Below are 13,113 nucleotides of genomic sequence, written 5' to 3' on the forward strand. Positions count from 1 at the left end.
ACAGCCTGTGCTGAGCTGTGGTTGCTCTGCCATGTGCCAGCATAATTTCTAGAAGCTGGAAATTTGTCCCTGGGAATGCAGGAGTGCTTATTAGAGCACTAGAAATGAAGGTGTGAGGGAGGTATCTTTGGATTTGGTGTAGTGGGGGTTAATTTTACAAAACCCCTCTCCTGTGCGCAGTCACTGTGTGTCCACCTGCTCCTAACCCTTTACCAAGGTCCTTTTGCTACTCTGTGTTCTCCTGAATCTCCTGGCATCTTTCTCTTTCTTTGTCAGTTCTTTAGATTTTTTTTTTTTTCAATCTTATTTTCTGCTGTGGGGTCACCTGTGTGTTTCCCTTTAGTGTTGCAAGGCATTGCTATTCTTATTACCTTTAGGGTAGGTCTCAGAGCAGCTTGTGGGTGCCAAGCAGTTTGTGGCAAGCAGGAGATTGGGGTGTTTAAAGGAATTTTAAAGCCTTCGTGTTCCTACTTTGATCTTCTCTGGCACCCGGGATGTGTTTTGTTTGTTTTTCGGGGTTTGGTTTTTTTTTTGTAGTTTTCAGGGGGATGATTGGGACGGAGGGGGTGGGGATGAGAAGCAGCCCTTGCTTTGAGGGATAACCACAAATAAACATCGCTGCAAGGCAGACACTACATCCCTTGTGTGCTCAAAGCCCTGCTATTGACAAGATTGTTGTGCCTGTCCAGGTGAAACGAGCTGGTGAATAGTATTTGGGATGCACTAGTGAAATCAGGGATCTCTCTGCTGGGTATCTCTGAAAAAAGGGTTCCATAAGGAAGATCTGATAGCAGGATGAGGTGGTCCTTGCTGCTGGCTGTTGTGGGCTGGTGTTGCTCTGTCCCTTGTGCTCATCTGGTGAGAGGATGGAGCCACCCCAGTCCACCAGAGCTGCTCAGGGAGCAGGGGACATCATTCCTGCCTCTGTGTGGGCATTTCAGCATTGCTGGAGCCTCTCCCTTGGAAATGGGGGCTCGTTTCCCACACGTGGGGAGATTTCCCTTCTGAACTGCAAATGTCAGCCAAGTGGAAAAGGGTATGGTGTGGTTGGTGGGAGGCAGCGGAGGATGGGGGACACAGCAGAGGTGTTGATGAACATGGGAGGGTTGCGTTGCCTTCCCAAAATATCCGCTCAGTGGATTTCATTTCTGCTCCAGTCCTTAGTGCTGGGAAACGCTGCCTTGTGCATCTGCTCTGCTGGGGCTGAGTTTGTCAGGGCATTGTGGGCATGATGCTGGGAACAAAATGGGGGAAAAAAAAAAAAAAAACAACAACATGTTGAATATAAAATGTCATTGATTTCTTTCTCGATTTTTTTTTTTGTATTTTTCTTCTAATTTAATAAATTCCCTACTGTGTTGTAAATTCCAAATGTGAATGGGAAATAATCTCACCAGTACAATAATTAGCATGTAACCAGCAGATGAAGAAAACCCAAGCTGCTGAGCTGATTGGTGAATGCTGACTGTTTTCCGAATTAATTTCAATAATCACATCTCCCATTAAAAAGAGGACGGGGTGGGGAGGAAGTCTTAAATTTTCGTCAAGCTCAGTGTAGCAAAAAATGGTATGTGCAGTGTAGCTGTTCTGCGTTTGATCAGAAAAAAGGAGGGAGGGAGGTTCTTGGAACTGAATTAGCAACAAAGTATTGCTAATTTTGCAACCAAGTAGCTCAATTTCACCTGCTTTTATGGGAGGAGAAGTAGAATCGTAAGGCAAATAGCCATAATTTTATGTAGGTGTGTAACAGTAAATAGTCTACTAGAAGAGGAAAACATTCTCTTGCAGTCGTGCTTTGCTGCAAGATGCAAAAGCAAGTCCACTGGAGACCATCAGTAGTGAAATATGTTTACTGTGCATCCATCCAGCTCCCAAATATTTTACTTTTGTGCTTTGAAGGGAGAGATGGAAATCGGTGTTTAGGAAGATGTGATTTCAGAGCCTCCAGGAGCTGCACGCCCTCTTGGCACAGGGATCTGCAGCCCTGCTCTGCTCTGCCTTCCTCTCCTGCTTTTTTTTTGGCTGATTCTGCCCCAAAGGTGGGTGGCATTTTGAGGAGGGTGAAATCCTCTCTCAGCCTTGATAGCTCCGTGGTGTGACATCCAGGCAGCACCAGGAAAGGTCACCTCTGCAGAGCTGTACCTGGCAGCTGGTCTAATTATGCACCTGAATTCACAGTCAGGATTAGCAGAGATGATTTTATCTCCTAATGATGTTTTTTCCCTCATGGCCATGGCCACCTCACCCTCAGGGCTTATTTTCCAACAGCAAAGCACAGGTGATGCTGCTGCCAGCTGTGGGACCAGAGCATCACTTTAGAGATGCGTTTTCATCCCAGTTTAAACTCAATTTTAGGAACATTTGTGAACTTGTGACAGAGCTTGGTGCTTGGAGGCTTGAAATGTTTCACTTAGAAGTGCAGGGATGGTCTGCTGAAACCCTAGGCATGCAAGAGGTGTGTCCATGCCGTGCTGCAGTGGTGAGAAATCCTGCAGCCATCTTTTAATTAATGCAAATTGCTCACTTTGGCGTGAAGCTGGTGATCCCATGTGCTCCCTGTTTTCAGTGTGGGGAATGACACCTGCCCAGAGCCACCTGTGGTGTGACAGCCAGCAGGGACACCAGGTCCCACCGAGCATCTCCAGTGTGTGGCACTCGGGTCCCCTCCCTCCAAAGCCTCAGGATGTGTTGGTGTATAATATTACTGTCATATATTATTTTAAAAAAAAAAACCAATTTGAAAAAGCCAGGCTAGCCCAAGTGCTTTGAAACAGAATTTATTGTTTTATTAATTTGAGCTTGGTGCGCTGTGGGGAAGGTCTGCAAGTAGATCACTATGGGATTTTCTTTGCATGTTTTCCTAATGTTAGAGACTGTCTCAAAGAAGTATCATATTGTTTCATTTCCCCATGACACTTGATAAAAAAACCCCAAAAAACTAATGTCAACAACTCTACAATAACCAGTGAGTGAATCTGCACATTCTGCACCCAGTTAATTTTTTTTTTTTCCTGTGAAAAGCAAGATTTAGCTGACAATCCTGAGCTGTGGATAAAAATGTATGTTTTAAACCACCTCACTGATGGCTTTTGCTTTTTGCCTTTTTAAAAGGCCATTAATTAAGTTAGAGACTGAAAAAATAAACAACAAAGCAGAGACCCAGAAAAGTCATTTGAGGTGAGTAAACTAGTTGGCTTTTTGTGTTTAATGAAAGCTCAAAAAATGGCCCATTGCCACTGTGTATGTTAAAGGGTACCTTAAATACAGAGTGTCCTTCAGTGCTGACAGGCATCCCAAACACCTTTTATAATAAACCTCTAATTATAGCTTGGTGACTTTGTAGGTTCTCTGGATCAGCTTGGGAATATTGCACTGAAATCAGGGAGAATATTTATATTTCCTGTGTCCTATGTGTGAACCAGATTTAGAGGTGGACTTGGTGAGTGTGGTACCGAGTGCTGTATTTATGGCGTGTTAGAGAGCTGTGCTTGCTGCTTCACGATGCAATTTTGGGGTTAAGCTCGGCGTTTTGGGGACTGCTTCCTGAATGCAGCAGTGTGGATTCCCAGCCCCAGACCCCAGCTGAGCTGGTTGGAAAAGGGTCCGGCTGGTGGCCAGCGCCTGCAGCCCATCGCTACCTCCTCATGCCTGGCTCTTGGACTACAGCCCAGCACTCAGAACCAGAGACTTCAGTGAAAATCTCGGCTTCTTAAAGGGAAACAAAACCTCCAGAGCTTTGTGGTCGTGGAGGAAAGTTGGAAAATGGGAAATTTTGGGCAGAGAGTGGTAGGGAGATGCATTAGCCTGGTTGTTTCTCAGTATCCCAGACTGGGAATTTTGCCACGGGGTCCTGGGCTTGACTTTTGGCTTTAGAAGCTGGCATGGCCAGACACTGCTAGGTTGGTTCTTTTCTCCTCTCTTTATTTGTTTCTTCCCTCCTTCATTTTAATACTGTCTCCTGGGAGATTCCAGCTGAAGTCTATTAATTGCAGAGATGTTTCATTTCCCCCGTGTCGTGGATGCTGGGTCCAGCTTGGCTGCGGGTCGTTTCTGGCACAAGGGGAGGAGCAGCAGGACAGAAGAGCTGTGCCTGTGCTGGGTGTGTGTCTGCATGTCCTGCAGAGGTGCCCTGTGGGTGCTGCCCACTCGTCTTTGGGCTCAGCCACACTTCCCCAGCAGCAGCAGAGCCGCTGCTCTTGTCCCCCATCAGGAGCTCTGTGTGCCCCCCAGGTTTTGATGGAGCTTGCTGAGCCATTGTGGGGTTTTATTTCTATTTATATTTCTCTTGCAAGCCTAACTTGGAGGTTTGTGAAACGGCTGATCTGATGCTAAGGGATAACTTTGGGCATCTTTCCAGAGCTCTTGGAGAGATCTGGGAAGATCCCCCCAAAAAGTAGTCACCAATGGGACACTGCAAAATCCTGAGGATGGATCAAATCAAGTGATAGTTCATCAAAGGTTCCTTCTGCTTGGCCATCAGTCCTTGAAAATCTGGATCACTTTGTCCTCCTACTTGAGAGATTTTTCTCCAGAATTTTGTCTAGACATTTATCTTTTTCTTCCCCATTCTGGTCAATCTGAGGTCCTTGTGACCCCAGGAGATGAAGCTTTTCTTACACTGAAGCTCCCTGCAAGGGCATCTTTTCTCTCTCCAAGTATTTTGGAGCTCGTGATAAAATTGCAAGGCTTTGGCAGTGCCCATTTGGGCGCTATTTGTGTGCCAAACCCTGCTGAATGCATCTTTTATCACAGATTTGTAACAGTAGCTCTTGGAGGGGAGCTTCACGGGAGAAGTGCTTTCAGAAGAATGCTTTTGTAAGGGAACACTGTCCTGCAAAAAAAAAAAAAAAAAGGAAAGAAAAAAAAAAACCCAACATTTTTTCATGTACTCAAGTTGTAAAATTTGCCCATTAATTTGGGTGAATCAGGTTTTGCTTCCATTTCTAGACAATTCTGACTGTCCTCTTTGTATAAACAAGCACTGTTATGCTCCAGGCATTTTCGGGGGGTAAAAAAAAAAAAAAAAAAGAAGACATTTAGGTTCAGCTAAGAAATGCCAGAATCCTTTTTCTGTGTAACTCTCCCCAGGCTGAGCCCCAGCCAGGTCCCTGCAGGAGCTGGGGTTGGGACCCAGCTGGCACTTGGCTCAGGCTGGCCCCTTGGTGGTGAGGAGAGCAAACTCACAAGATGGGTCTGTTCATCTGGTCCATCCTAATAGGGGAATTTAAGGAGGAGAAAAGGCAGGGGGGTTTCTGAGCAGTAGATGGAGTAGTAATGGAGTGTGTGCAGCCTCTGGGGCAGGGCTCTGGTGTGCTCAGCTCTTGTCTCTGCTCGAGGTCCCGCTGACGGGTCCCTTTGTGGCCGCTGTTGAGCTGAGCTGTGTCTGGTCTCTGCAAGAGCCTGGTATTTCTCAATGGCAGGAACATCAAGCTTGTCCTCCCACATGTTTGCCCCGCAATTATCAGTGTTTTTCCTTTAATAAAAGGATTTTTCATGGGAAAACTTGCTTTAAAATCACACTAGTGTCCGAAAGCGTTCTGGCTGCTGAGCATCCCGCCTCCAAGGAGGGGGAACACGGCTCTGTGCTCCATTTCCAGTTTTGGTTTGGATCATTGTTCTTAAGTAGCCATTTACTCTCCTTCCCATCTCTCTGGCACAGGAGCAAGAGAATAATACATTAAAAGAGGAATGTGATTATAATCCTGTAAAAACTGTCAGAGGAATTTGGCAGTGGTTGCAGCTTGTGAGTGTAATACATAATATTATATTCATTTTTTAAAATGATTAGATTTCAAGCTGACAGTTTAAATGACAAGTCACCTTAAAATGATATTATGGACAGCGTAAAGACTGTCAGTGTGGTTTTTTTCTTTGCTAACTGTGGTGTTTTCAAGGTCTGTGCACCCCCCAAAAAATAGGAACCCTTGCTTTTTGGCAAGCTGCATGTGGAAGCTGAGAGCAATGAGGTCCCTTATATTAATAATTTGTATTATAATAGCATTGTCACTGCTGGCTCCCAGGCTTTTTTTATCCCTGAGTTAATGGCAGGGCTGCCTGTCAAAGGGAAATTTTGTTGGAAAAAAACTATTTTTGCTTTTGTTGTCTCTTTGCTCCCACAAAGCCCTGTGTGAATGGCACCAGTCACTGCAGCTGGGAGAGGCTGGAGGTATAAGGGCAGAGGAACTGTTCAGCCATGCTATTGAATGTATTGACAGTTTAAATATGGTATTCAGCATGGAAAGCAGATCCCAGGAGGCTGACAGAGTTCCCCATCCCAGAATATCCCAGCTCACAGCAGGAGCTGAAGCTAAAGATGCCAAAACCTCCAGGCAGTGCAGGAACGGAGCCGCAGCTTCCCACGTCCTGCTGTACGCCTGGGATTTTTGGATGAAAGGGAAACCAGTGCTCTCCTGTTTCCTCGACCTGGATAATCACACAGCTGATCAGAGCCCCATCAGGCCTTGAATAAAACATGGAACAAAGTGATGATTACTGCTCTCAAATAATAGTAAAATTTAGCTCTACGTGTCCCCTGTGCTCTTCAGAGCATCCTTTGGGCAGTGAGATGAAAATGAGAGGAGTGGGAGTCTGTTGTGTTCTTTTCTTGGATGAGAAGCTGACTCTCATTTGCTGACTTTTACTGCTCCATGTTGTATATACCTGCTTGGTTGTTTTTAAACCCAACCTGAATAGGATGTGAAAATTTGAAAAGTCTGCAATAGGAATTTTTAGCGTCATGGGAATATTCCATAAGGAATATTGGAATATTTCCTTCTCTTTGCAATGGAAAATTTATTCCAGTAGACATGGATTGGACCACGATCTGCTTGTAAATTCTTATGGGTTGGGCATAAAACTCAGCTGAAAATAAACATCAGCATCAGGAGTAGTATAATGCAGAAGGATGGGGGAAACTGTCCTTGTCTGGCTCTGGCAGGAGAGAGGAGAAGAGTTTGGCTGGAGGAGATCCAGAGTTGTAAGGAGATTGACTGGAGGTCTAGAAATCCCTGGTCTGAACAAACCTGAGCTCTTTGGCTCTAGATGGGAGAGGAGCAAGGCAGGAAGTACATCTTCAGGTGCCTAAAAGGGAAGGGGGTGGTTGCTCTCTGTGTACACAGCGGGGAGAGCAAGAGGTCACAGTCCTAAAATTGTAGAGGAAAAAAGTTCGGATTAAATATTGGGAAAAAATTAGGGCAGCACTTTCCCTGAAAGTAATAACAGGATTTGATGGTCTGAAGAGCTTGTGGAGCAGCAGTTGTCAGAGGTTAAAACAGCTTGGGAATATCTTTCTGATATTTCTTGATGGTCATGGTTGCATGTGGAAGATGCAGTTTATTCCCCTGCAGTGGGAGTTGTCTCGCTGCTGTCCTGTGCTCCCTTCCCTGCTGGCCTGGAGTGGTGAGGCTGGAGAGGATTGTTTTTGGTCTAGAATAAGCAAGAGACGAGAAATGATGTTCTGTGCCTTAAATTTTCAGGCACTTAAAAAGCTTGAAGTGACTAAACGTAATGTAAGTTTGCATGCCTCCCTACAAAAGCAGATGTTGCCTAGAAATATTTTATGCTCTTTGGTTCTGAAATTGAATGTTATGGACGTTAAATTGTACAACTTGCTTCTCTCAGTGGTGAAGCTTTTCCAGGACGCTGGTTCACTTGAGTTGGAAGAGACAGAGAGGGGAGTGAATGTTGCTGCCTTTAGTAGAGCTCTTTCTCTTTTAAAGAAATATCAGTGGAGTTCCCAGCTCTGTAAATACTGGAGAAATAAAAACAGCCTGAATAGAGATCTGAATAGTAACTTGTCAGTCCTTTAATTGTACCTTGGGAATGGTAAGTTTTTAAAATCAGTGATCCAGAGGCTGCAGGGCCAGGCAGTCTCACATGTCTGAGAAGTTTCCTCCAGGTCCTTGTGGACACCTCAGGAAGGTGCCAATCTCTGCCAAAGCTGGGGTCTTGCAAAGCACCTGCACAGCTCAGCTATTTCTTAGTTCTGAGAACAGCGTGAAAAGGTGAAGCATCCCTCAAAGCATCTCCTTTGGAGACTGGTGGGCAGAGGAGCTGTTTTTGTCTTTTTCTGTATCATTTTGTTCTTCCTCAGCCCAACCTCTGTCTGGAAAGAGGTGGGCTTGGTCTGCTTGTGTGAGTCTCAGGTTGAATCAGGCTTTGCTCTGCAAGGAGGCTTTATTCTGGGGCAGCCTAATTCCCTTTTCAGCCATGTTAAAAAGAAAAAAAAAAATCCCAAAAGAGAGCAAGAAGATCTGTTAAGATCCCAACAGAGAGCTAACAGCTGTTTAAAAAAAAAAAAAAAATCTGAGGTGGGTTTGTCAGGTAAAAGGAGAACAGAATAATCTCTATTTTTGAGTCTTTGCAGTGGATTTGATTTTGAAATGTTCCATCTGTCAGTGGATCTCACACAGGGGTGCTGCTGGGGGCTGGAGTTTCTCTCTCCCCTTTCATGAGCCCACTGGTGCAGCCGGTTCAGACATTGCAGTGTTTAACCTCCAGGTGTGGTAAGATGGCTTACTGTGTGCGTTGAATTTGCCATTTGGGGAAGATATTCTCCATTCTGGAACCGTTTGCAGGTTTTGAGCTGCTCAATCAAGCCTTGGGAAGCCGTAAGGACAGCAGTGGGCTGGTAATGATGGCTGTGGTTCTGGCAGACAGTGCAAATAACTGAGACAGAAGGACCTCAGTGTATCTTGGCTGTTGGATGCTGGGATTTTAATATCTGAAAGAAGTTAGGGAAAAAAGCACGCCTTGGTTGTCCTTGTTGCTGTTCCAGTTTCAGTGATAAGCAGCTGAGCTGTTTGCATGTTCTGCTCCGAGGAAACCCCAGTCCCTGCTCCCTCGCCCCAGCTCTCTCTGTGTTACTCTTCTTGAAGCAGCAGTTCCAGGGAATTCAAGGAGGAGCTGCCAGGGTAATCATGGCTCATGGTGCCAAATTTGCAGGGGCTTTACTCCATATTTCAGAACGAGGTTTTGGGAGACTCCGATTTATCTCTGCCTCCGGCTTAAGTTTCTATTTAAGCCACCTTTAATTTCTAGAAGCGCGGAGCTGTTCTGGCTGCTGTGATCGAGGTCACCCTTTAATTTAGGTACTCCAAGAAATGCAAAATCTTGTTTGGTAAAGTCTTAGGCCTATGCTGAATCCCTGAAGGAGTGAAGGATATTAAATGTACCACGGCAGAGGAGCAGCACTGTTACAGGAGGGGAGGAATGGCAGATGAGCGGCGGGGCCACGCTGTAATCTCTCTGTTTGGGAGGTGCAGGGGTTGTGCAAGTCGATATAGGACATTTACACAAATTGCTGGAATAAAAACCCACTCCATCAGCAGTCTTGTATTTGTTTCTTATTATATGTTAAATTTTTTCTGGCATAGCAAAGTTTGTCACCTGTTATGTCAAGGTCTCGGCATTCAACGCTGGGATCTTTCCAAGTGTGCTGAAACCTAATTGGTTAGGGGTAAGCCTTCCCTTCATTTTAGGGGAGGAAAAAAAGAAAAGCGAGGAAAAAAGAAAAAGCTGTGGCATCTAGCAGGCATTTGAAGCATTTTTTTCTTGTTCTCTCAAGTCTTGCGATTTGCCAGATGTAGGCCTCCTGATTTTTTTTCTCCCCTGGTTCTGGGCTTGCTTTGCTTTTCCTGTGAATTAAATTGGGAAAATAACATACAGCAAATAAGGTATAACAAATAACATAGAGCAGCCAGCGCTGCAGGTGTGGGGAAAGCTTTCTCCAAGCATGGCTCTGCAGCAGGGAGTGTTGGCACACCTGAGTGCTCAGTGAGGGAAAACCTTTGTGTCCTCTACCCTTGTCCAATTGCTTTGCCTTTCTTTTATTATTATTATTATTATTCTCTTTTCTTTTTAAATCCTGCTGAGTTTGATCTGTGAAATTAGAGCCAGAGTAGAAATTTCTTCTTTGCAGGAGGTTAGATGGGTTTTGGGAGCCCTTTCCTGAGTCGTAATGCATCTCTGGTAGTTATTATGGTGAAGTCTCTCTGTGCCACTTACTCATTTAATCCAAGAAATTCGACATTTGTGTGCAAAGCACATGGTCAGCAGGCTTCAACATGAGAAGCAGTTCAGTGGGGCTCTGGCAGGGAACTTTAGGGACTGGAGCTGGCTGAAGCACAGGGACACTTCACAGAATGGTTTGTGTTGGAAGTGACCTTAAAAATCACGTTGTTCCAGCCCTCATGCCATTGGGCATGGGACACGTGGGACATGCTGCTGGGAGAGGAGGACCTGTCAGGAGCAACAGACAAGTTTAGATTTTCCTTTACTTGGGCAATCACAACCTCATTTTCCTGGGTTTCATCCTTGTTACAAGCTCTGGCTCACCTTTCCCCAGGGTGACTCTTTGTTTTTCCATATGCTGTTTTCCCCCGCCTCTGAACTTCATCCCAGAAACCCACTTGGCTGGTTATCTCTTTAGACAGTAAAGTTTAAAAATTAGGAAATACATGGAGCTGGCTCTGCTGCTTCTCCAGCAGTGAGGGAACAGGGCTTGGATGGCAGTGAGGGGAAACGAAGGGGAGAGGAGAAGGCCACAGCTACAAGCAGAGCTGCATGTTATATTTAGCTGCTGCTGTGGTGGTGGCACTCAGGGTGCTGTGGCTGCTGCTCTAAATATGTTCTGGCCAGCTGAGGTTTCCAGCCCTGTAATGCACCAAGTCCACAGGGAGCTGGGCAGCAGTGTCACTGGTCTCCAGCACGCTGCAGCTGGGGGATTGCTTTCGCTGGGTTGGGGGCTTGGTGATTAATTTAGCAAACTTGGAAACTTGGTTAACTTCTGGTAAATAATGTCTTTACTAATTGAGAGGAGGGGGGAAAAACCCCAAAGATGGGTGTTTAGGGTGCTTCAGTGGGGATGTACTGTGGGAGCATGGCAGGGTGGACCTCGAACTGATCAGTGTTTTATTTTCACTTTTAGCCTTTGCTAACCAAGGGCTGCCTTCTCCTCCAGGGGTGCAGCAGTAATTCTTGGTGTAATGTCTTCTCTTTCAGCCCTGAATCCTGGTGCTGCTGAGGCAACTGCAGGCACTTTAAAGATGTGGGTGAGCACAGAGGAGGGGCAGGAGAGCGACAGGCTCGGGCCGTGGTCCCTTGTGCAGGTAGGACACTGCTGTCACCTCCGGCACCGTGTGTGATGGGGACCTTTCTGTCCTGTGCGCCCTGGACAGGGAAATGTGGGGTGTTCCAGTGCATCACAGATCTCTGTGCAGGCTCTTGGAGCCTGATGGCTGAAGGAAGTGATCATGCAGTGATTGCCTCTGTTCCCTTGAGAACAGGGGTTGCTCTGTGGTCAGATCAACCTTGGCTTATGCTCCCGGGTGTCCCTGGGAGGGGGCAATTTTTTTATTTTCTTTGCTTTTGGCTATCATTCCTTGAACAAAACAGAGTTCAGATAGCCTGTGTGCTTGTACTTCTCTTCTGGCTGGCTCCTCTGTGCGCTAGTCGCTGATTTACTTTATTTCCATATAACTTCATAAATATCCATCTGTCCCATGGTGTGGATGAGAGGTCAGGAGAGCGATGCCTTTTCCCTTTGGCTTCTGTGGATGGAAGAAGTGTGCTTGGAAATAACACTCCAGTTTTCCATTACACCGTTCCAGGCTTTTGAAGAAGAAATTGGGTCTCCTAGCAGAGCCAAGCCATTTTATTTGTACAAAAAGTAAGCTCCATGGTCGAACATTAGTGAGCAGACTGGCGGGGAATTTGTTCACCCAGTTCACGGCTGTGTGATAAATGACGGTGTCCCTGTGGAAATGGGGATTTTCAAACCCAAGAGTGGTTTCTACACAGCTTGTGCCACATCTGGAGACTGCTTGTTTCTAGACTTTATTAAATAATCAGCGTTGGGAGTACAGTGACCGGACTGATGTTGTTTGCTGCAGCTTTCCTGACACGCTTCCAGTTCTGCATCCTGTTAAACTGGTAGGAGTAAACTAAGGCACCCTGCTGAAGCATGAGTTGTGCTGGGATCCACGTGCACCCTCAGCCCCCTGAGAGCTGTCCTCCTTGAAGTTCCCTCCATTAATTGCATCTGGGTGGCTCCTCGATACCTTATGGCAGTAATTGTGCAAATGCAGTGAACATTGTGGCTCTCTGGTTGTCTGGCTATTATAAACGGAATTTTGCGGGAGGAAGAGGGTGAAGCTTTTGTAGCTTCACTCTGCCTTTGTAAACAGGGTCGGTCTCTTAGGAGGGAAAGCAGGGAGAAGGGCATTGCGTTTTATATCCCTTGGTATCTGCCATGGAAAGACAGCAACAATGCATGTGGATGGTGAATGGGTAAATAAGAAGAATTCCTTTATGCTCCACCTGCAGAAAAAGTTGTTCATTACTGAAGGGCCAGCGCCCAGAGATGGCTTGTGGCCTTGTAGCAAAGTGTGCTGTCCTCCCTGCAAGCTCACAAAGGCTTTTCAGTGTCTTCTGAGAGAGCTTTAAGAACCAAACTGAGGATCTTTGCTGCAGAAGTTGGCCCCTGTCTCTCTGCTCCTCCTTTTCCCCCACCCTCCTGTGGTGTCCTCTCCCTCCCAATTCATTTGTTTTTAAACGATTGTGCCATTGTGTGCATCAATACGCGCATGGCCTGTCTTGTTTTTCTCTTGGCCTGAAAGTGCAAAGCAAATCTGTTTATGGTTTTGGTGAGCTAATTCTTCCCCACCCTAGATTTTTAAATAGACTCTTTCTTTACCAAGCTTGCAGAGCTTGCAGGATGTATTGAAGTAATGGGAAAAATATGTTGTGCGTTAACCTTCCTTTTTTGTAAAACTTTATTTACAAGACCCTATTCCTGGCAGCGCATCTGGGAAGCGAATATCTGGATGCTGGAGAAAGTAGAAGACTTTGAAATAGCCAAAGGGGTGTTTAATGCATTCGGGGAGGAAATATTTTGAGTTTTCCACTTTCAGCACTTGCATTGTGAAGCAAGGTCTAGCGAGCTGTGCTCAGTTGTCCCTTTAATTATTTATCTTCTCCTGCAAATCCCAGTTTCTAGGCTTGGCTGTTCCCTGGGCTGTCTGTTACCTTCAAACAGGCTCCTCCAAGGCAGCTGCTGACCCAGACCTTGCAGCTGAAGGTAAGAGCAGCAAGGAATGCGCTTGGCCTGTAAAT

The 13,113-nt window shown here is 45.8% G+C and overlaps 1 protein-coding gene across 6 annotated transcripts in view; it reads left to right on the top strand.

The window, feature by feature from the left end:
- Positions 1-13,113, top strand: part of ZHX3 (zinc fingers and homeoboxes 3) — a 47,112-nt gene that overhangs the window by 7,071 nt on the left and 26,928 nt on the right. For 3 of the 6 annotated variants that reach the window (XM_040080241.2, XM_040080247.2, XM_040080242.2), the window contains exon 2: positions 11,002-11,108. The exons of the other annotated variants lie outside the window; for them this stretch is intronic. The gene's annotated coding sequence lies outside the window, so the exon portion shown is untranslated. The remainder of the gene's footprint in view (positions 1-11,001; positions 11,109-13,113) is intronic. 6 annotated transcript variants of the gene reach the window in all.

Source organism: Hirundo rustica, chromosome 16 (genome assembly GCF_015227805.2).
Source record: "Hirundo rustica isolate bHirRus1 chromosome 16, bHirRus1.pri.v3, whole genome shotgun sequence".
Classification (NCBI taxonomy): domain Eukaryota; kingdom Metazoa; phylum Chordata; class Aves; order Passeriformes; family Hirundinidae; genus Hirundo; species Hirundo rustica.